Consider the following 24,639-nt stretch of genomic DNA (forward strand, 5'->3'; position numbering starts at 1 on the left):
GTGTCAGGATTTATTCCTAGATCTGTGCTCAGGGATCATTTCTGATGGTGCTCAGGTACCTGGATAGTACTAAGTGTCAAATCTGTGTTGCCCTCATGTAAGACAAATGCCTTAACCCATCTATTCTGTCAGTTGGTTCCTTCCTCCCCAGTTTATTTTGAGAACTAACAGTTGAAAACAAAGTACTATGCTTAACCCTAAGTTCCTTCCTTTTAGCAACTACAAAATTTACCACAAACTTAGGTGTCTTAAAATAACACAAATATCTTGGCTTACAAATCTGGCTGTTAGAAATCTAATAATATGATGGTGCCAAAATCTAATTTTGATATACTCCTTCTTATAATTCCAGGAAATAAAATATATTTTCAGCTTTTAAAAGCCCACTGCATTTTTTGGTTTGTGGGTCCCTGCCTCCATATTCAAAGTAAAACACTCAAGCCTCTGATATCCTCTCATACTGTCTCCTGCGAATTTGACCAGTGTTTCCCCTGAAAATTTCTCCCTTGTTTACATCAAACACTTCTGTAAATTTTCTGAAAAATTTCAACTCTTGTTCACATCAACAAAAAGCCCTTGATACATAATTTAACCACATTTCCCATGGATCCCAATATTGGGAAATTATTATCTTCTGGGTTTATATAAAATAGCAAAGCTATACATGCATAAATAGCACTTAAAACTTTTATGAGCTAAATATAAATTTGGGATATGAAAAGTGAATGCTTTTTATCACGATAATAGGAATTTCCTAAAAGGCATTACCATGTAGCTTGAATTCATTTTAAACTAGGATATCTGAGCATATGTTTGTCTATATTGGATAGTATTTATATTAAGTAATTTTTTGAATCTCACGAACAACACTCCGTAAGTCAAGTGAATATCTGTTTTTGCAATTATATATCTATTCCTTCTTTTCTTTAAAAACAACAGGAACAAATACCCTTCTTTACTCTTAAGTGTTATTTGAGTAGCTATACTTAGCTTTATGTTTTAATCAGGAATAATGGTGATAATATGAAGCACTTTTGTGCTTATTGTAAATTGCAATACTTAAAAAGGCATTAAAATATTCCAACTTTATATTTTCACTATAGTTTTAAAGTAATACTTTAAAGTTCATTAGCTGTAATATAGGCATAAAACCTTATAGATATTTGTGCAAATTCATTCAATTAAATTATTGCTCAAATGATTTATAATATTAGATTTTTAGATGGTTACTGTAAATATGTGGCTTTATATATATGGAAGTTAAAAGTTTCACATCAGAATTGACCATATGAATGAAATATAAACGTGAAAAAATTAGACTTCTCTTTCAAATGTCTATTGCTTTTTTCTAAATTTTTTACTGATCATTTAATACATTTAAGCCATTTATAAGTTCATCAATTCATATATTACCCTGTAGTTAGGTATTCTTGTAAGTAGATATTCTTAACTATGCCTTACTAGAAATTAGGCAAGTTTGTGTTCGAAGATATTTGTTCCTTGATGGTATAGTGTGATAACAAACATTTAGAGAAATAAGTAATTATGCTTCTATGACACATTCAGTCTGATGATTAACATAAAAAGTAAATAAAATAAACCTGAGTAGCTTGAGGCAGCACATTTTAAAGCTAATCTGATTTTTTAATTGGAAGAAAAATCATTTTTAATGATATACTATCAAAGTTTTCAGTTATAAGCACTGCATTATTTGAAATTTTCATGACACTATTCATAATATAATTAATGAATGCTTAGAGTTAATATTCTAAAAACAAATGAAGTTTTTCACCCAAATAATTAAATAACTCTGATAAAAAATACTTCACTAATAGATTAATTATATACCTTGTTTTAACCCTGCATCATTTTTCATGAAGCCATGGTCTTTCACACTGACTGAACAATAAAACCTTGAGTAGGTCAGTAAAGAAAGTGCTCTTTCTGAGACCAGTAAGATTTTCATGAAAGGAAGACTGTTTGGAATTACTGATTCTTTAGAAGGTCACCCAAAAATGAAAAGAAAAAATGGATAGCAAGTCTTTTTGAGTGCTATTAGGTTGAAAATGCTGAACTAAGCAAATGATAATGGATGACAACTAGAAACTATTAATTGCCAGCTGGGCTCATCAATATAAAAATATATACAAGTGACCAAAGAGTGTTTTCGTATTGCATGTAATTTTTCATTTCTTTTGTTAGATTTACTTTATATAAAAATAATTAACTGGTTTGTAGTCCATTTTTATTTGCTGTTATCTGGGGGCATTTAATATATTTTAGTATTTATAGAACCTCTTTTCTTTTTATTTATTTATTTATTTTGGGTTATTTGGTTTGGGGGCCACACTGAGTGATGGCGCTCAGTGTTCTCCTAACTCTGTGTTCAGAAAATAGCTCCTGGCTTGGGGGACCATATGGGGATGCTGGGATTGAATCACGGTCCATCCTGGGTCAGCCATATGCAAGACATACGCCCTAGCCATGTTCCAGTGCTCTGGCCCCTCATTTATTTTCTGAAGTAATGTATACATACTGTGGACAAATTAAAATATATTAGCTGCTCCCTATTGATGAGTTTTGTGCATGTATCAGTTTGTTATACATCTATCATTTTCAAAAATATTTTAATGCAGGTGTTCTGGTTGCATCAGTGAATAATTACGAAGTATAACACTTAAAAACTGCAATTGTTACATCACAGAATGTATATTTTAGAATTAAGAATAATGATTGATTGTCAGGGCCAGAATATAGCCCAGTAGGTAGGGTGTCTGCCGCGTATGCATCTGACTGGGTTGGATCCCCAGCATCCCAAATGGTTACCTATGTCTGCCAGGAGTAATATCTAAGCCCAGGGCTAGGAGTCACCCCTAAGTAGTACTGGATGTGGCCCCAAAAACAAAAAGTATGAAAGAAACATAGAAAATATAAATTATCTTACATATGGCTCACTATGTAATTTATATATATGAACAAATAATGTATTAATGTATCCCGTTGATTATTTTTATTGTCAATTCTTGATATCAAACTTTTATCCTTGATAATTTAAAGTTTGCAAAAATTGTCAACTCACTTCATATAGTTGTATGCCTATAATAAAACTGAATATCCTTTTATACTCTTATTGACTCCCTTTAAATTTTTCTTTATCTATTCATAGGATTTCGTTTTCCCTTCACTATCACAATTTTATTCTCTCTACATTCTATTTTATCTCCTAATATGCATAAAAGAAAATAAAACTTCAAATGAGATTATTAGGGAAAATGTTGATAATTCACAATGTAAAACACTGCTAGAGACTGTGCAGCTGCAATTTTTGTTTTACAGTTTGGTTTTCATTCTACCATGACAGAAGCTTATTTATAAATTAAATAAAGTGCATAACATGTATTTCTACTTTGTGTGATGCTATGTTCTACAGGAGATTAGGATATCTTGGGTCAATTCCTCTTTGACTTCATTCCTTCATTGTGAAAATAAAGAAAATTGAGAAAATATTAGGTCAACTCAAAGAAAAAGAGAAGACTCTAATAAACAATTTGAAATAAAAGGGAGTCATCAGAGCACATACCAGGAATTCAAATGTAATAGTAATCAGATGTAATCAGAGATTACTATGGAGATTTCTACACCAAAAATTAGAGAACCTAAAAGAAATGAATACATTTTGGACACATAACCTTCCAAGATTGAATTAAAAGGAACAGGCCACCTGAAGATCAATTACCATCAAATAAATTAAAATCATAATCAAGATGGTCCAAAATCTCTGGCCCATCTGATTTTACTAGCAAGTTCATCCAAGCCTTTAAAGACTTTCTTCCAATCTGTTTTATGCTCTTCCATAAAGATGAAGAAACCCAATTCTCCAAAAAGGATTTTAATGTGGACAACATTACTCTGATACTGAAAGCATACAATGACATCACTAAAAAAGAAATTATAAGCATGATGAATATTATTTCAAAAATCCCAAATATATACGGCAAATTGAATCTAGTAACATATCAAAACAAATCATATACCATGGCTAAGTGGGATTTATCAAAGGATGCAATGATGACTTAATATTTGCAAGTCAATCAATGTAATATACCATATTAATACTAAGAAAATAAAAGTCATGTAATCATATCAATCAATGCAGAAACAATTCCTGGCATCATGGTTCCCTGAATCTGTTTAGGAGTGTGATTCTGGGGCACATGAGACAGGAGGAAGCCATATGCACATCTTGGCATATCTGTCCCTCCCCACCCAAAAAAAAGATTCAGAAGCAGTAATTTTTAGTTTACATTTTTTAACTAAATCACATTATGATTTAGAGTGTTACTTTTTAAGATTGTTAAAAGTTGGGGCCTCATTACTTCAGTGTTATTGACTTTGGGTTTAGATACTTTAGCTCTGTCCTTTACTACCACCAATATTGCTAAAATCACCTTGATCCCCTCAGCCCAGTTATTTCTCATCTGTTCTCTTTCCCTTAAAATCCTTTCTTTCTTTCTTTCTTTCTTTCTTTCTTTCTTTCTTTCTTCTCTCTTTCTTTCTTTCATTCTTTCTTTCCTTTCTTTCTTTCTTTCTTTCTTTCTTTCTTTCTTTTTTTTTTTTCTTTCTTTCTTTCTTTCTTTCTTTCTTTTCTTTCTTTCTTTCTTTCTTTCTTTTCTCTTTCTTTCTTTCTCTCTCTTTCTTTCTCTCTTTCTTTCTCTCTTTCTCTTTCTTTCTTTCTTTCTTTCTTTCTTTCTTTCTTTCTTTCTTTCTTTCTTTCTTTCTTTCTTTCTTCTTTCTTTCTCTTTCTTCTTTCATTCTTTCTTTCTTTTTTTCATTCTTTCTTTTTCTTTCCTTCTTTCTTTCTTTTTTTCATTCTTCCTTTCTTTTTCTTTCTTTCCTTTTTTCTTTCTTTCTCTTTCTTTTTTCTTTTTCTTTCTCTTTCTTTTTCTTTCTTTCTTTCTTTCTTTCTTCTTTCTTTCTTTCTTTCCTTTCTTACTTTCTTTCCTTTCTTTCTTTTCTTTTCTTTCTTTTTTCTTTCTTTCTTTCTTTTTTTCTTTCTTTCTTTCTTTCTTTCTTTCTTTCTTTCTCTTTCTTTCTCTTTCTTCTTTCATTCTTTCTTTCTTTTTCTTTCCTTCTTTCTTTCTTTTTCTTTCTATCTTTCTTTCTTTCTTTCTTTTTCTTTCCTTCTTTCTTTTTCTTTCTTTCTCTTTCTTCTTTCATTCTTTCTTTCTTTTTCTTTTCTTCTTTCTTTCTTTCTTTCTTTCTATCTTTCTTTCTTTATTATTCTTTCTTTTTCTTTCTTTCCTTCTTTCTTTCTTTCTCTTTTTTTTATTTCTTCTAATTTTTTGATGGGGTTGATTATTCTATTCTCTTCAAACCTCCCACTCTCTTTTCTTCAGATAACTTAATTCTCCTACCAATAGCCATTGGTTTTTTTTATATTTTTTGGTTTTTTGGGCCACACCCATTTGATGCTCAGGGGTTACTCCTGGCTAAGCGCTCAGAAATTGCCCCTGGCTTGGGGGTACCATTTGGGACACCGGGGAATCAAACGCGGTCCTTCCTTGGCTAGTGCTTGCAAGGCAGACACCTTACCTCTAGCGCCACCTCACCGGCCTAGGTTTGTTTTATTTTTAAATATTTTATTTCCTTATTGTAGATAAATAGGTGAGTTCATTTACCATTTGTGTTTTTCATTAGAATAGTGTTAATTTTAAATTATTTTTAATAAAATTATTTGTATATATTTTGCAATTACTTAAAATATTAAAGTAAATGTAATATGTTTAAAATAGTATTGTCATTTATGATATTAGTGTACATAGTTATCTTATCTCACCATCCTAAAATACTTAAGGCTACACCACCCATGCCCTTTATTCTTGAGATCTCAGTTTATTATCCAGTAATCTATTATTTTGTCTTTAATAAACTTGTTTTTTGTGATAAAGAAATTTTGAATTTGATATGAATTCAATCTTTAATATTTTACTTTAGTTTTTCTTACAATGGTTTATAAAATGTAAATGTTTACATATTGATAAGGTCACATAGACAATTTCACACCCATATTTCACAGCAGCATTGTAGCTGCTCCAGATACCTCAATTGTGATTAAGCATTCTTCCATTGCTGGTTTTGTATATTTACCACATATGTGTGAGACCATCTAGTATTTGTTTTCCTCCCTCTGACTTGTTTTGCTTAGCATAACATCTTCCACTTTTAGAATCAGGGCAAAAGCCTTTCTTTTTTCCTTATAGCTCAATAGTCTTATATTTGATATTCACAACATATGTAAGGATATCTTTTAAACATTCTAGCTCTGATTTAAAGGAGTGCCATAAATCTTTTCAGAGAATAATATCTTCACATCTACAAAACAAAAATTCAAGTAATAATAAATGTATTCTACACATAAAAGAAAATATTAGTAGAGATCTTGGTTGTTGTACAGATTGTAGGCCAAAGTCTAGTCTAGGATCTTTTTATTGGTCCCAGGATAAGTTCTGCCCAGTCACGGTTGTCACAGTCAGTCTTCTGTAGTTAGTGATCTTGGCTTTTGCAGAGGTCTGACTGAGACAACTGCAACTGAGCAGAACTTCTAGATACATAATGGAAGAATCTATCCTAAGTTTTGCCCTAGGATGGGTGCAAAAACAATGACCACCAACTACAGAAGAATGATTAAAACAACAGTGATGGAACAGAACTTCTAGAACCATAAAGAAAAACTCTATCCTAGGCTCCATTCTATGACCTGTTGCAAAAAACCAAGATCTCCTCATTACAGAGGCCTGATTTTATTATCCATTACTGAGCGGAATGTTTCCAGATACCACAAAAAGACCTAGGGGAGAGTAAAAAAACATGTATGGAGCCTGTAGTTATTCCCTTGAGAGTATACTTCAAGGGCAGAGAAATCTTGTATCTCTTAGGCCAAGGGAATTCTCTTTCTAATCTCCCCAATATTTACTGTCTCTATTAAAAAAAAAAGAGAGAGAGAAGCACAAATTAATTTTTTGGCGTTGTTGTTTGTTGTTTGTTTTTCAGGACTATGGTTATTGTTTGGTTGTTGTCTTTATTGCTGTGGTGCTTTCCAGAGTTTTTTTTTTTGTTGTTTGTTTTTCAGGACTATGGTTATTGTTTGGTTGTTGTCTTTATTGCTGTGGTGCTTTCCAGGGTTTTTTTTTTTTGTATTGTTATGTTTTACTTTCTTTTTCCCTTTCTTCTCTTAAATTGATATTGCTAGCCTCTAAAATGACTCCTCCCATTTTTTGCTTGTTTGATTTTTGCCCCCCCCCCTTTGTCCTTCAAACAGAACCACATAACTTGAACCATCTTGTTCTGCCTCATAAATTAAAGGGGAAACAATGGAGGGTACCAAGACCAAACAGTCGTATGAACATTGAATAGAAATAAAAATGATCAGACTTAAATATCAAATCCAAAGCCAACAACAACAGAATCAAACCCAATCTACAACAAGCTAGACACAGAGGATATCACTTATACTAGCATCCTGCGGGGCAAAGGAAGGGGGCTATCGGATGCATGCTGGAAACAGGGGTGGAGGGAGGACAATATTGGCAGTGGAAATGCCCCTGTTTCAATGTCACTATATACCTAAGACATTACTGTGAAAGATTTCTAATCCACTTTGGTCAAAATAAAAAGTATTTAAAAAATAAATATATACTCAAATTGAAAAGCTCTTTCTAAATATGTTTAGACTAAAGTACGTTTTATTAAATGTGATTTAATTTATAATTAAGGAATAAATGTTCATAATTAATTTTTAATTTATTAATCAAGGTAACATATGGTTAAATAGGAGTTATTTTATTTATTAAATTTATCAAGTCATTTTATTGTCTTTAAAAAGAGCTACTTTGACAGATAATTTCCCAAATCATAAGTAGATAACACATACTGCCTTTTCTGGTACATTTTAATTTGCTATAAAAATATTTTAAAAATGATTTTGATGTAAATTGTAAAAAACTAAGGAGAGCTCAATAGAATACAGTCACTTTAAATTTATCTATATCCTATTAATTAAATTTAATGAAAGTCTTAAATATTAAAAAATAAAGTAGTTAATAATTTTAAAACCACAAAACATAGGAACACAATCAGTTAAAAACTTGAGGTCACAGAATAAAATTGAGATTTACTTCCTTAAATTAAATGGGGAGGGTCAAGTGAGATCAGGTGAACGTCTACATATCAAAGGGATAGTGAAAAGAAAAGAGGAAATTGGGGGAATAATTTTGGGTGTGATATAACACTATGTTTTTTTTTCAGTTCCAATTGATTACTGTGGGCCTAGTTTTTATTATTTTCTTTTTCTACTGACTTTTATGTTTGTCCAAATTTCATATTTTGGTGGAATATATTTTTATAGCTTTATGATCTGGGTAAGATTTCATCTTCTGTGAATTAGGAATACATGGCAGTTATTGAGATCTATTTTAACTCCCAGCATGTAGGATATCCTGAAGATTTTCATGTTCTATTAACTTGAGAATACTGTGTACTCACCATTTATGGAATTGACGAGTGGGATAGTAACATTCCACACTATTATTATATTACTTCAAAATCTCTCCAGTATTGTTAATTATTTAATAAAGTTGTTATTTATTTGCCTTTGTGCATATATATTATTGTGTACTGGTTTCTCCTGGTTTTCATTATCTTCCCTTGTTGATTTTCTCTATTAAGTTAGCTAACATAACCTTTAGCTCTGTTATTTCTTCCTGGTGTATCCTCACATTTCCCCTCTATCTCCATCCTTATTGAAAATTTCTGCTGCTCATTTCACTGAGTATCATTAAGACTATAGATTTGGGGCTTGAAAAATAGTATCAGGTGCTTGCCTTACATGTGACCAACCTGGGTTTGATATCAGCATATCATAAGGTTCCACAAGCACTGAAAAGAGTGATTCCCAAGAGTAGAGCTGGAAATAATTCCTGAGAATTTCAGGATGTGACCCAAAACAAAATAAAACAAAAAACAAAACCAACATAAAAAGATTACTTCTTTGAATTTTTCAGAATATTTGCACAATCTTCTTTTACTAGGAGTTCTTTCCAGGTGGTAGTCTTTATTAATCCATATAGTTTAGTTATAATTCTCCCTACTGTACATAAAACTCCATAAGGGCATACCTGGAAAACAGGACCCTGATGTTTAAGGTCTGAAGAAGGGCACTTGTAAGCACTTGTTTCATTGAGTATGGAAAGTCATGGAGGTGACCAGGCAAATATCCAGGTAACAAGTTGTGCTGGCCCTCATTGTAGAACTGTTTATGGTGCCTGGGAATTTTATACACCCAAAAATTCAACAATGAGCACAAGATGCTGGCTGTAGGCCCAAGGAAAACTAGAAACTTCAGAGTCCCTAGTTTCTGATTCCAATTGTGGTACTGAATTCAAGAAGCTCTTATAGTTTTTTGAAGAATTAATAGTCACCCATGCCCGTATTCACCAACTGTGAACTAAGTTCTAATGAATTTGAGGCAATGACCAGCAATCTATAGTTGCAAATGGCTGCTGCCAACTGCAATCGTCAAGGACAAACAGGCATTTATTTGGAAGCATCTAGAAACCTCATTGTAAAAATTGTCTGATTGTTTCCTGACGGTTACTCCACCACAGATTTGAGTGGCTATTTCAAAACCTGTGGTAGAAATGGTCAAGAACAGGTTGGAGCCATATCTCCAGTTGGCCATGGAACAGGAATTTAGAAATAAGCAAAAGACTAAGTCTAGGTGTTTATTTGGAAGTAAGGAGAGCACTACAGCTTCAGTGGGATCCAGAGAATTGTGGTTATATGTGCTTGGGGACACCTCTCTTCCAACCTAGAGTAGGTTTGAGCAGCAATCAGTGCTGAGTTCAGTGGCGGGAGTGAAATCTTCTGGGGCTTAATTATATATAACTACTGTAGTATTGCATTCACAGCAAGAGGAAGGACTTGCCAAAAGATAAATGGAGATGGAAAGTTATTGTGTGGAGGCATATTGCTAACGTGACACCACCAACATACAGAGACTGGTCAAGCCAGGTGCCTTCAGAATACCACCAAGATTTGTTTCCTACTTGCTAATGGTGAGTTGGTAAATCAAAAGATGCATTTGACTGTAGGGTGCAACTTGCATGCTAATGGTGAGATTCTGGTTGGCCTAGTCTATTTTCTATCAGAGGCAATTTGCCTTTCTCAGGGGTGTGGAGCTTCCTTTAGTGCTTTATCTAAGAATCTGTTTGATTCTGTTTGAATCTAGATTGAAAGAAGGGAAACTAAAATGCTGGTCATAGTTCAGTTGAGAGAGGTCACAGCCTGAGACCTTTTGTTATTTTTGCTTTTACAGTTTCCTAAATCTATTGGTCTTAAAAAATTGGGACAGAGGGATTGGAGTTCCAGATTTTGGAATCCAGCATCAGAAATTTCCACTGATTGGGGCCGGAGCATTAGCACAGTGGTTAAGGCCATGGACGTGGCCTATAAGGACAGATCTTGGTCCCATCCTCTGGTGTCCCATATAGTCCCTCGAGCCAGGAGCAACTTCTGACGCATAGCAAAGAGTAACCCCTGAGCGTCACAGATTGGCCCCCAAAAAGGCAAATAATAAATAAATAAGTAAATAAATAAATTTCCACTGATTGATGTTTCTGGCTTTGCTGGAGAGTGAGTGCATCTCTCCAGATTGCTGAGCATTGTCTCCTTGACCTTTGCTGCAAAGGCTTTGCTTACTGAATTTGTCAGTGTTTTAGGGCTACTAGTCCAGTAGGAGAAAAGGTGTTTGGATTGCAAGGGGGCAAATGATGGCTCCCATTTATCCACCATCCTGGTTCCTTTCTTTTTGCAAATTTAGCTTTTAGAGTAAGTTAAGAGGGTATAATATGCAGATGAACCTGTAAAGGAGAATGAGCAGAAGTGCAAAGAGGGGAAAACTCTTACTTTAAATATATAACCTTACTTAGATAATTCAAGAAATGAGATTCTCCACAAATGGTACGTTTATCAGTAATTGAGGAAGAAATTTAGGCCAAAGAAGAAACTGATTTTGTTTAGGGGAGAATTTAACAGGACTGCTTAAACCATGCTACTTTTAAAAACCTTTGATAGTTCCAAGGAAAATTATCTGATGAATTTTAAATTTCCTTCAGCAGAAGATTACCTACCAGGTCTTTACTTCTAAACTGGCAACTTACAAATTGAACACAATGCCTGAATCGATGAAACCTGATGCCTCATAGGGATGCTAGAAAGAACAGCTAAATGTTGCCAATTGGACAAATTGGACTATATGCAAATTTGAGATATTTTAAATAAAGAAAGCATAGCAAAGGACATGCCTGTTCATTTATTTTGGCATTTTGTAATTTAGTCTAATTATTTTTGAAACTATAACCCATTAAGCTGGTCTTCGCTATAGTGTGTAAAAAATGACATTTTAGTCAAAGAAGCACTTAGTTTTACACTCCATATTACATTGAGACACCATACTTAGTAGTGTAATTAATTAAAAATTAAAATGTCAACTCATCCAAATTTCAGTGCTAGTCACAGATAGATACAGATGAGATCTCAGATCATTCAAAACAGATTCATAGTTTAACATACATTTCCAAGGCCAAATCTGTGAAATTAATTCTCTGAGTAGTATATGAACCGCATATTAACTCCTAATTACTGCTGTACACATCAAATAACGCTTTATTCAGATGAATTTGTTTGATTTTTGGAGCTTTACCAGTTTCTTACAATTTTGTACATTCTTTAATTTTCTTTACCTATCATTGTTAATACTTTGCCTCTAAAAATCTGAAACATTCAAAAAAATTAGTTCTATTTTAGAACAGCCTTATGTGATTACTTGACAAATATTATTATGCATTTTCTTAAAATTGTGCTGTTTAATATTTGTATAATGTTATTCATATAATTTAATTTTTGCTCTTTATGATCTATGTTATTTTGTTCATTGCTTGTTATTGGGACCAGGAACACGTACATGTGGCAATTTTTTCTCCCATTTGGTTTTCTAAGTAGACAAAGCCTGCAGCGTAGTGTTCTCTTAATAAGGGATGAATCAGAACCTTTCTGATAAATCAAGGGGCTATGCTTATTAAGCAAAGATGATGTTATTGATTTAAAGGGCATGCTATTTAAGCAGATTTCCTAATTATCTGTGCTGATCCTTTTACATTTTGCATTTACTTGCCATTTTAAATGTACACATTTCCTAAAATGTCCAGCCAAGCTTAGAAAAATATTAACGGCATACTCTGATATAATGGTCACTGGCCAATTAATAGTAGACCCTATGACCTTCACATTATTAACAGCAAATTGGGATAAGTGCCTGTGAGGCACATTAATCCTTGTGTCAACATCAAGCCAAATTTTTGTTTGCAGCAATATAAATTATATATTCATAAGTCAAAGAAGAGTCCAGCAATATAAATACTTGGAAGTAAACATTTTTGTTTTGTTTAAAAGAAGGTACACTTTTTCATTTTTTGTCTGCAAAGAGCATAATTAAAAATAGCATTTATCCACTCTTGATAACAGCCTGTATGTAAGACATTTACCATGCGACTTTAAGTCTTCTTTAATTGCAACTTTTTTAAGAACGCCATTCTCTCATCTTTAAAAAAAACAACATTCTCTCATAGGATATGAAAAAGACACAGAATTTTGCTCATTTATTTGTGCAAGATATACTCTTGATTTAATGGAAATTCTGCTAGAATACTTGACATATTGAACATGAAACAACTTCTTGTCAGATAAAAAAATTTTATTTTACCAAGATGATCCCAAATTATTTTGGCGAGTGTATCATATGAACCTCAAAATAATTTGTAATTTCTCAGCTTTAAATGCTGCATCAGTATTTGACAATTAGATGTATTAATAGTGTTAATCAAATGCTAGGTACTCTATATAAAAATTAGCTGTTAAGTGATTTCCATTGTTATTTATATTTTTATAACTTTACTAATTTACTTTTTATATTCTTTCTAAATGCATATATTATTCACCTGTGGTAATTTTAAATTTGTTTTTGTAAACATTGCACATAAAGTACTGATTGCAAAAATTCATACTTTTCAAATGGCTTAGCTCCTTATTATTAAGAAATTCCACTTTAACAATGTTCCTTGTTTAAAATAGTCTTTGATATTAAAACCACAAATGTTTCCATTAGTCTTGTGATTTTATTATTTTTATTGTTTGTCTTCTTTGCACAACTTGGGTTTTAAAGATTTTGTATTTAAGATGTTTCTATGTGAGTAGCATATAGTTGAAATTTCTTTTTTCAATTCAATATCTTGTACTTGATATATTAGATTTATTTAATTTATTTATTATTTATTTATTTATTATTTATTTATTTATTTAATTTATTTATTAATTATTATTATTATTTAATTTTATATAATTTAATTATATATACATTTTACTTTATATCTGGCATCTAATTGCATGCTTTTTATTTAGCTAACTTACTTTATGCTCTCATAAGGTTTTCTTGTTTTATAAATGACCTGTTATTTCTGTTTTGTTTTATTTAGTTGATTTAATTATTCTTTCTACCTCTTCTAATTTGTCAGTTATAACATTTTCCTACTCTTTGAATAAATATTATATATAAAAGTATATATTTTTGAATATTTATAATTTAATAACATTTTTCTGACAGTTTATGTATAATGTTAGGAATGTATAATACTTTGTCCACATATATAATTACTGTATTTATTGTCCCTGTTGTCATGGATATTACTATATCTATATAGTTTTCGCAGAAGAGAGTGATTAAGAATTCTAATTCTGGGGCTGGAGGGATAGCATGGAGGTAAGACATTTGCCTTTCATGCAGAAGGTCGGTGGTTCAAATCCCAGCATCCCATATGGTCTCCTGAGCCTGCCAGGAGCGAATTCTGAGCACAGAGACAAGAGTAACCTCTGAGTGCTGCCGGGTGTGACCCAAAAAACAAAACAAATTCTAATTCTAATGAATTAAAAAATCATTGCTATAAATGTCCTATTTACTGTTCATTAATCATATAGTTATGTGTTACATGTACACTATATTATTTTCTTTTTATATGAATATATTCCTTTTGATATTTCAAATGCTTTTTTGCTAGCAATACATTAATCTTATTTATTTTTGTGTCTAAAATATATTTATTTTACTTTATTTTTAAATCTCTAATATTTTAAACTTCAGTATGTTTAAATTTTTGTTAAAGTAAATTTGTTTTTATAAAATTACATAGATTTTAGTATATTAAATTGTAATTCAGTATGCGTGTGCTTTACATTATAATTGCCATCTAAAGTCTGGTTTATGTGCAAACTGATTATATCTGCCAGCATACACTTTGTCCCCCTAATCATTTTCGCACTGAATCTAAGAATATGCTTTTGTTTCTTTAATTTTATTTCCTTGTTAGGTTTAAGGTATTTAACTTTATACTCTGATCATATGGCTTGTTGTGTAAAATTTACTACTTTAATGATTTTCATTATAACTTTTATTTTTCATTTTATTTTTATTTATACTTCATATATAATTAAATATTTTCCTTGTTAAAGAAAATACTGATCAATTTGGTTGTCAATGCTACTTTTTGTCTATTTGAAAGAGATTTTTCATTGGTGAGATTCTTATATTTTAATAAATGTTGGACATGTATTTAGAAGACCTATAATGCTCCCTAGGAAAACTCCTGAATTCACCTCTCTCTCTCTCTCTCTCTCTCTCTCTCTCTCTCTCTCTCTCTCTCAGAATAGTAAATGTGATGACATTGCATTCAGAAACTGAACTGAATAGAGGTCAGCTTGTAACTTTCCTAAATTCTAATAACTCTGGTTTACATCTTAAAGCAAAACATAAAAATTTTAGCTCAAAACATGGTGTGTTCACTAGATTCATTAGAGTATCTCTCTGTCTCTACTCCTTTCTCTGTTTCACAAACTCTAATTTTAAAGACAAAACAATAAAATATTAAATTTAAACTTTCCTTTTAGGAATTCTTCTGAAGCAATTTTCTGTCTTCCCTCTTGAAGAGATTCAGAATTAGGCCAAAAGTGGGACTTGAGCAATGTAGTTCAGACAATAGGCTGCATAGCTTGAATGCGACTGTCTGACCAGTATTGTTAACCCAAAATACCTTACAGTTCCCTCATTCTCCACAAGTATTCTTACCTGAATGCAGAGGGAGGAGTAAGCCTGATCTTGAAGTAAGCCCTGAGTCAAGGAGCCATGGCTTTAACCTCCCCCTACTTCCTAACACATATAACACAACACACACACACACACACACACACACACACACACACACACACACAAACTTGTAGAAGAATTTTCAGTTAAAATGTTTTTATCCTTTCTCACTGAGATCCTGGCCCATCATGACTTCAAATTTTACCTGAGTTTTAGATTGGAAAATAGCTATTTGTGTCTGTTTCCTAGAAGCTATCCTCTCTCCAGGCAAAGAGATTCTCAAACTAATGTACTCATCTAGTATCAGAAATGACTACAGAGAATTTCTGAAAATTACACTTTATATCTGTTCTCTCCTTTCTAAAAATCTTGGTCTTTTACTTATACTGTTTCACTAACTTTCTACAAATTTAATAAATAATTTTAAATGTTTATTGAATTGTTCTTGAAGAATAATTTGTATTTAAAACGGTACCCCAAACTTTCAGAGTAACAGAAAACAAAACAAAAATGCTCTTATTTTTTGAGATTGTATTACCATGCATTTGGAAATTAATTTTTGCTCATTCATTATACTTTTGATTTAATGTTATGTTTTTTGCTAGCATACCTATAGAATTATACAAATCTGTAAACAAATTTACTGTGATGGTGTGATGGCTTCCTAAACTATTGGTTGTTCTGATCAAATGCCAAGATATATGTTTTTGTTTTGTTTCTTTTTAACCAGAAATTCTTCTGAGGAATTAAAATTCTGAACTAACACAGAAATACTCTATTAATTTTATTTCAACCTATATGTAAAAGTAAAGGAAAAATTTTTTTCTGTATTGAAATGATCTGTAGTTTAAAAAGATGTTCAATGTGGGGCCAGAGCGGAGGTGGGGAGCAGTAAGGAGTCTGAGTTGCCGGAGCTAGCCTAGGACTGACCGTGGTTGGATCCCCCGGCTTCCCCAAGCCAGGAGCGATTTCTGAGCGGATAGCCAGGAGTACTCCCTGAGTATCACTGGGTGTGGCCAAAAAAAAAAAAAAGAAAAATATGTTTAATAAAAAGTATGAAAAGTGTACTAAAAAATCTGTTTTTTCCTAACTGCTGATTTAGTTCAAAACATGCTAATACATCAGAGAAGTGAGAAAAATTTCTGTATGTAACTCAAATCAATTAGCTTTACAATGAGGTATTATGCCATCCTAGATATTAAAATTAATACATTATTTGGTTTCATTTTTTGCCAATTAACTTTAAAAATTAATAAAATAGAAATTTGGGGCTGGAGTGATAGCACAATGGGTAGGGAATTTGCTTTGCATACAGCCAACCAGGGTGCAATCCCAACATCACAGATGGTCCTCTGAGCCTACCAGGATTGATATTTGAGTGCAGAGCCAGGAGTGACACCTGAGTGCTGCTGGATAGAGCTCAAAAACCAAAAAATAAATAACAAATAAAATAAAAATTTATCATGTAATACACTTTATAATGTCTTATATTCAGACTATAGCACAAAGAGCTCTTTTTATTTAATATTTGCCTTTTGGGAGCCGTTGAGGTGGCACTAGAGGTAAGATGTCTGCCTTGCAAGCGCTAGCCAAGTAAGGATCATGGTTTGATATCCCGGCATCCCATATGGTCCCCCAAGCCAGGGGCAATTTCTGAGCGCTTAGCCAGGAGTAGCCCCTGAGCATCAAACGGGTGTGGCCAAAAAAAAAACAACAAAAAAAAATGTGCCTTTTTGTTTGCTTTGTTATAAAGGGAGTTGGGCCACATCCAGCAGTGATCAAGACTTACTCCTGGCTCAGTGCTCAGTAATCACACCTGGCAGCACTCAGATAACCATTTATGATACCAAGGAAGAAATGGAGTTATCTGTTTGCAATCAAGTGCCTTAATCTGACTCTACCTCTCTGCCCACTACATTAACTTCTTAACATTTAAGATAAGTTATTTAAGACGTTAATTTAAATGTTAGTTTAAATGTTAAAAATAAATTATTTTAAATGTTAACTTTAAGTTAGAATATATTTGCATATATAAAAACTGTTCATAAATCATAACAGTACACAGGCATTGAAGAAACTTCTGAAGATTCTCTAGAAAAAAGTGACCCAAAATGAAAGCAATACAAATCAACAGCTGACAGGCTGATCACATTTGGTTACCTGAAATTTTATCTTCTTTCTTCTTCAAAAACTGGAAAAGATATGAGAGGGAAACAGAAACAGAAATGAGGTAGCAAAATGCAAGAGAACAGAGACAAAGCATGGTCCCTTTACTCAGCGGAAAATTTTGTTTATTTGTTTTGTTTTGGAGGCCACACTCAGTGGTGTTCAGGGGTTACTCTTGACTTTGAGCTTAGAACTCGCTCCTGGCAGGCTCAGGGGACCATATGAGATGCCGGAAATCCAACGAGTCCCCCCAAGGTTGGCCCATGCAAGGCAAATGCTCTACTGCTATGCTATCGCTCTGGTCCCTGTTCATTAGAATCTTCCAATGACATAAAAGGTGGGAGGTAGGAGTAAAGATTTAGATTTTGGCATATTTGATTTTTACCCCATTTTATTACTTTTCTCTTCTTCAAACAAAACCACATAACCTTAACTATCTAGTCCCGCCTCCCAATTAGAGGGGGATATAATGGAGGTACCATGACCAAACAGTTGAAAGATCACTAAGTAGTAAGCTAGGCATGGAGGGGACCACTCATTCTAGCAGCCACCGGGGGTGAGGATGGTGGCTATGGGAGGCAGGACTGGAGCAGAGGTGGATGAAGGACAATTCGGTGGTGGGAATTCCCCTGATTCAATGTTAATCTGTACCTAATATATTGCTGTGAATGATATGTAAACCACTATGACTAAAATAAAAATTATAATAAAAGTATACAAATAATATTTAATTTATCTTCTAAATTCCCAACAATATGCATAATAAAGCATTTTATTTATGGAAGTAAGATGTTATATTATCACAAGAAATTAAAAAAATAAAGTGAACCACATGAGGTCATTAAGAGGAGAAGAGGGATAATTGCTGTTGTTTTATTGTAAAATGAAATACTGACACTGAAAGATGTTGTCCTGTCTTATAATAGAAAGGTATTATGGGCACTTTGAGCACACGTCTCTTTTTAAACCATATATGTATTTACAAACCAAAATATGAACAGTGAATGCAAACATAATCTAATGATCAGAAAAATCCAAGGAGATAAAAACAAACCAAATTCCAAGAGAACCACTAATGATGCATCAATTGCTACATAAACTTCACATTTGGATAACAATATTGTAATTCATGAGATTATTTAACCACATTTTATTCTCCCTATCATCAAATTAAGCCCTTTTGCTAATTTTTATGTTTAATTTATTAATTTAATAAATTAATTTATTTTATTAACTTTATTTTGATTCTTCATTTTCAATATTCACCAAATCAAAAGTTGACTCTAGGGGCTGGAGAGATAGCATGGATGTAAGGCGAATCCTGGCATTCCTTATGGTCCCCGAGCCTGCCAGGAGCGATTTCTGAGCATAGAGCCAGGAGTATCCCCTGAGCACTGCCGGGTGTGACCCAAAAACCAAAAAAAAAAAAAAAAAAAAAGTTGACTCTAAAGATGATAACTTTTTGTTTTCTTTTGTTTTTTTTTGGGGGGGGCCTCACTAGGTGACGCTCATGGTTTACTACTGGCTCTGTGCTCATAAATAACTCCTAGCTTGGGGGATCATATGGAATGCTGGGGATTGAACCTGCATCTGTCCTGGGTTAGCTGCATACCAGGCAAATGCCCTACCACTGTGCTATCACTCTGGCCCTATATTACACTTATTGTCTTGAAAACTAAGACACATTTTTAATGGACAAACTATTGTAAATAAAACAAAATAGTCAAACCAGACTCCCAATGGAATGGAATAGAAAAACTGTATTCTATTTCTAAAATGTTAGGATTTTAAAATGAAGTTGATACTTCATCCATACATTTTCACTTTGTTGGGTCTATAATTTTGCTATTTCCATTACATCAAAGGTCAATGGAATTCAGTTCTATTTGTGTATCTTTTTTGGAAACTAGTTATACTTTTAGGAAGATGTATATATTTTAAATATAGTTCATGTTTTTAATTCAAAGTAAAACAATATTCTACTTTTATCAGTTATATTTATAGAACATTATTTTGAGACATGTTTATAGGATATTTAAGTCTTAATAATGCCAGTCTTGATTTTGTTTTTTATTTTGGTGTTTGGCCACATCTGGTAGTACCAAAGCTTTACTCCTGGCTCTACACTCAGAACTTGCTCTTAGCAGGTTCTGGGAACTATATCCGATACTGGGGATCAAACCCAAGTCAGCTGCATGCAAGGCAAATGCTCTATCCACTGTATTATTCCTCTGACCCCTAATACCAGTTTTAATGACTTGTTCACGAATAAAATACCAGAAAACTATAAAACTGCTTGATTTCCACATTTTTATTAATAGTTACACCAACACTTAGTCATTGCAAAGATATGAAGTAAAAGAGGATCATATAAAATGGAAATCATTCCCTCCAGAATTCTTCCCCAGATAGGTGGGTTACATAGAGTAAACTTCTTTCCTAACTTGTCTATAGGCTCTAAATATTTTTTCAGACTTCCTCTGCCATGCTGACCAGGTTTGTATAAGATGGAATTTCTTTGAGTTCCCCATTCATAATTTCTCACCTGGTAGGCATTAGTCAATAGAAACCAGAAGATAATTAAAAAATAAATAACATTATGTTATGTTGACCAAAATATTCGACCTACACTGATATCTTCTTACAACTGAAACACCATTGTTATAGAACACAGAGTACTGAGAACAATGAAAATTCAAGAAAATCACTTATTTTTTTAAAAAGTAAATAAATTATTTAACTAAATGAGCAAGCTATAAACAGTTAAATATTTGTACATGATTGAGTTTCAGTCGAACAACATACAATAGCCCTCACCAACATTTTTAAAATTTTTATTTATTTTTTAATAATATTTGTATTTAAGCACCATTATTACAAACATGTTTGTTGTTGGGTTTCAGTTATTAAAAAAAAAGAACACCACCATCACCATGCAACATTCCCATCACCAATGACTGCCATCTCCCTCCTCTGCCAACTTTCATAATACTAGAAGAGGGCAGAAATTTAGGGAATATTTGGGCTCATCAAAAACTTTGAGGATATTTCAAAAAAGAAATCATAGACCATATTCTATTACAAAGAAGTAGAAGAAAGATCCAGAATAAAACTTCAATTTCAAGAAAAGCTGATGAAAACTATAAAATAATTCATTGAAACAGAATTAAAAACTATATCCAAAGCACAGGCTCAACAACACTGATAATGTGAGATCTAAGATGCAACCACCAAACTCCATAATGTGCTTCTCAACTGGGCAAGGAGGTAGAGGGTTTGGGTGGACTGATGGTGGGGAATAGGAGATCATTTAGTATGGGAATACTAGTGGAGAAAGTTGACACTAGTGTTAGTTTTGCGTTGAAATATTTTTTTACCTGAAACTCAACTATCAATAATTTAGTATAAACAATGCCACAAGTAGTAGCTTGGTAAGAAGGGAAGGACAATGGACAACTGGTTAAGAGAAGTGAATACTCACGTGGAGGATACAGTTCTAGAATATTTTATACATAAGACCCTAATATTAACAGTTTTGTAAACCATAGTACCTAAACTAAATATGTTTTAAAAAGCAGTCTGGAAATCAAAATATTAAATCATCTGTTCTGCAACTTTAAGAAATCAAAATTAGAAGATGAAGAAATACTATATGATTTCATATATGTGCCAAATAGAGAAATAAAACAAGAAATTAGAAGTATCAAGTAAATCAAAAGTAAGTCACAGTTAAATCAAAATAAATAAAAAGTAAATAAAATGGGGCCAAAGAGATAGCATGGAGGTAAGGCATTTGCCTTGCATGCAGAAGGACGGTGGTTCAACTTCCAGCATCCCATATGGTCCCCAGTCTGCAAGGAGCGATTTCTGAAACTCGAGCCAGAAGTGACCCCCTGAGCGCTGCCAGGTGTGACCCAAAAGCCAAAAACCAAAAAAATGTAAATCAAATAAACCACAGTGCTTTAATTAAATAAAAACTAATTTTAAAAAGAAATATAATTAAAAAATAGATAAAGAATACAGTAGCAACTCCTAGCAACTAAATTAATTAATTGCAGCATTCAGTACAAAGCAATGACATGAAATCAACACATTCGTCTTATGATAAATGAGTGGATTTTGGTAGTGTGGTTCATATACATAATAGCAATATTATGTAGTTACATGAATAATGAATCATGCTATTCACTGCTACTTGAATGGAAATGGTAGAGATCATGTTAAGTAAAGTATGTCAGAATTATGGAAAATATGGGATGAGCTCACTTACCTATGACATGTAGATTAAAACGATAAAAAATAATTGGCATCAAAATGGTCAAAATATTTTACTGGATTATAGAAATTGAAAGGCCACAGAAGTAGGGAAATGGATGGACAAATGAAAAGAGTCAGCCTAGAGCTATAGATGCAAAGATCTGGGACCTTGGTGGTATAAATGTATTGTATATGTACATTTCTGAATCACAAAGTCAAAATTGTGATGCAAGCATCACAGCCAAACTATAATGATCAAACTGAAAAATGTGCATGAAGAGGATGAAGACTGATAGTAGAAGAAATCTGTGATCAAATACAAAAATCACTGGTAGAATTATAAAGAAAAAATGCAAAGCAAAACAACCACCTCAAAAAATAAAAGGAAAAATGAAATAAACAGAAGCTTCCTACCAAAAACAAAAGACATACAAATGATCAAATGTATATGAAAAATATATCACTCATCTTCAGGGAAAAGTAAATCAAAATAATGATAAAATATTATCTCATGCCAGTGAAGGCATTCACAATGAACAAAAATAACCTACGATTGACATGGATTTAGGGAAAATGGATCCTTATTTATTGCTGGTGGGAATTCGCCTGGCCCAACCATTTAGGAAAACAAAATGGACACATTAATAAAGCGATATTGAGCTTTCTTATGATCCAGCAAGTTTATTTCTTGGCATGGTCTATGTAGAAAAGATAGCTGTATTTCTGTGTTCATTGCAGCACCATTCACAACAGCTGAAACCTGGAAACAATACAACTGTCCAAAACAGATGTGACTAGATAAAGAAATTATGTTGTGTGTGTGTTTGTGCATACACACACACCATATATATATACTGAATACCATTTGGATATAAGAAAAGATGAAAATAAATTATTATTTGTTTCCTTGTGTATATGCTGAGCGAAATTAGTCAGAAGAAAAGGGACAGGCACAGAATTATTATTCTCAAGTATAGGGCATAAAGAAACATATTAGAGAAATAACAAATAGACAAAACCTACCAAAACTGATAACTAGCCTTCAGTAAACCATTCCACAATAGTTGTTTGGTAAAGAAGGGAAGGACAATGGAAAAATAGTGGAAAGAACTGAATATTCAGGTGGAGGATATGGTTCTGGGATATTGTATGCATAAAATCCTAATATCAGTTTTGTACACCACAGTATCTAAAATAAATGTTTTAAAAATCAGTGTGAAAATTAAAACATTAAATCATCAATTTTCTGCAACTTTAAAGTAACTGAAGTTAGAAGAAGGACAAATACTATATGATTTCACTTATCCTTGCTAAATAGAGAAACAAAACAAGGGATTAAAAGTATCAAATGTTATAAACCTTGGTCCTAGATTACAAAATTTAATGCCAAGTCTTGTCTTGAATACCACTTTTTCAAGCTCCTTTCCCAAAATGACAATGAGTTTTTATAGAATAATAAAATTTTGTACTCTATGGACCACATGATTTCCCAAGTATAAGGACTCTGAGTACCACAAGCCCTAGAGCACTAGAAGAGCACTAGAAGTGTTCAGTACTGTGGAGTCTTCTCTCCAATCTCCCAATGAAATGAGAATCTCCTGACCAATAATTTTCAACCCAGACCCACTAAAGAAGAGGAGGAACATAGGGAATATTGCCTCATCATGCACCATAATATACTGTAAAAAAAAAGAATGGTCAACATTCAATTATAGCATAAACACTCAAAAACATAGCCTAATAAAAGGCACATATGGCAAATACAACAGCCAATACCATATACAGTGACAGAAAAACTGCAAGCAATTATGTATTGAAAAAACAAGAGACAAAAAAATCAAATGGAATAGAGTCCAGAAATAAACATATAAACATAGGAGCATAAATTATATGACAATGTAGCCGAGACTATATATAATGTAAAAAGGTAAATCTGTGCAACAAATGGAAAAGAAAGAATAAAAAAATGGTTATAGGGGGATATAGAGGGATAAAGGGGGATAATTTTAATAACCACACAAAATAAAATGCGAAATGTATTTTAAAATCGGATAAAGTGCATAGGTAGAAATACATATAATCTATTCTGTATCTTCAAAAATGGAGATGTATTTAGCTACTGAATTCCAAATGGAAAGGAAAACAAAATCATGCCTAAATAATGGGACTGTATTATATATGATATATAATATTCATATACCTTTATATTATATTAATAATTATAATTTTATAATATATTATATAATAATACAATATATATATATATATGGGTACTGCTGGACCATATCCACCCAGCAGTACTCGGGTCTTACTCCTGGCCCTGTGGGTAGGGATCATCCCTGGCATTGGTCAGGGGACCATATGGGGTAAAAGGGCTTGATCTCAGCTCAAGATAAGGCAAGTACCTTATGTACTGTATTATTGTTCCAGCTTCTCAATTGAAATATCTTACATAGCAAAAGAACTACTAGAAAACTAAAGGCAGGAGGAGGGGGATGGGGACACATTTTCATGTGGCACATCCCACAATGAGTCAAAGTAAAAAATGAAATCATATATATTCATCACAAAAGGAATACAATACAATATGGAATAATTTTGGCAAAGCATCTGAATAGACATTTACCCAAGGAAACAAGAGGTCAACAGATATGGAAAATTCCTCAAAGTCATTTATTAGGAAAATTTCAACCCAAACTACATTGATGACCTTACACCTGACGCAAACATTGGCAGGATTATGAAGGAAAAAGAACTCTGGTAACTGTGCTTGTAGAAATAAAATAATAATAATTATGCAGATTCTGGGGAAAAGAGCATGAATATGCTTTAATAATAAATCATAAAAATTTCCATCATTTTTATTTCCATCCCAGTTAAATTAGAAATCAGTCGATACGTTTTGTACTGGACTAGCTCCTCAAATTCTGTTCTCAAAAGAGATATAAAACAAGATGTGAAAAAGCATG

The sequence above is a fragment of the Suncus etruscus genome, chromosome 2, assembly GCF_024139225.1.
Source record: "Suncus etruscus isolate mSunEtr1 chromosome 2, mSunEtr1.pri.cur, whole genome shotgun sequence".
NCBI lineage: Eukaryota > Metazoa > Chordata > Mammalia > Eulipotyphla > Soricidae > Suncus > Suncus etruscus.